At 34.2% G+C, this 1,050-nt stretch overlaps 1 long non-coding RNA gene across 1 annotated transcript; it reads left to right on the top strand.

Moving 5' to 3' along the window:
* The first annotated feature begins 273 nt into the window (after positions 1-273).
* On the top strand, positions 274-1,050 carry LOC111407067. Its single transcript, XR_002705028.1, has 3 exons — positions 274-485; positions 696-890; positions 1,010-1,050. It is a non-coding gene; the product is annotated as an uncharacterized LOC111407067 (long non-coding RNA).

Below are 1,050 nucleotides of genomic sequence, written 5' to 3'. Positions count from 1 at the left end.
AAAAATTGGAAATATGCATAAATATGTACGAGGAAATAATGTAAATACAATACACTGCTATTCATACGGCAATGAGTTGAGTTTGTGTAAGTGGCCAAGATGAGTTGACGGGATTTAATCACTTGAATTTCTCCTTGGAAAGTGGATTATGTGGCACTAAGTCAATGCTCGTGCTAACCAATATATATTTTTACTTGTCTGTAGATGTATATATTTCTCTATGAGGAAAATTATTTCTATTCCTATTCGTGCATAACATAAGTTCACGTAATAGTAAGCAATATTACTCTAGTAAATTAATTAGCTTATTTTTATTCTTAATTAATGTTGACAGTTGTCTTTTTCTGGTTTCGCAGATTCCGTTATATCCCGCGGCAATTTTTCAGGGTGAAACCGATGGGGAAGGAATAAGTTTTGTTTTGTATTTTAAGCTTTCCGAAAGCTATGCCAAGGAACTTCCAACCAATTTTCAAGAAAGTATTAGAGTAAGTTGACATCAATTAATCATTCATGTGGCACATTTGATAGTGAGGATTGGAATAGTACTGCAGACCAAACATGTACTTCAATTTTTGATCCGTGACTGTTTGCTGAATGAATTTAATTTTAACATTTAGTTGATCTTGTACATTCTTTCTCCTCTTTAGTCATGTGTGTCTTCTCAATGTTTTTTTTTTTTACTTCATTTATTGCAGAGATTAATTGATGATGAGGTAGAAAAAGTTAAAGGCTTTCCCATAGACGCAATTGTACCCTACAGGGAGAGGTTAAAGATATTGGGCCGTGTAGCAAATGTGGAAGACCTTCGTCTAAGTGGAGCTGAAAGGAAACTCATGCATGCATACAATGAAAAACCTGTTCTTTCACGCCCTCAACATGAATTTTACTTGGTAAGTTTGAGCCTTAATTCTTGATACTGTTACATGGTGAAATAAGCTGACTGTTGACAATTTATTTTCACTCCCAAGCTAGGGAAAATCGATAATACTAGTTTGTTGGTTATAAACAGCATGTAGTTCACCGAAGTACAGTTCAATTATTCGTGAAGAA

The sequence above is a fragment of the Olea europaea genome, chromosome 12 (assembly GCF_002742605.1).
Source record: "Olea europaea var. sylvestris chromosome 12, O_europaea_v1, whole genome shotgun sequence".
NCBI lineage: Eukaryota > Viridiplantae > Streptophyta > Magnoliopsida > Lamiales > Oleaceae > Olea > Olea europaea.
This window is presented reverse-complemented; position numbering and strand designations above follow the sequence as displayed.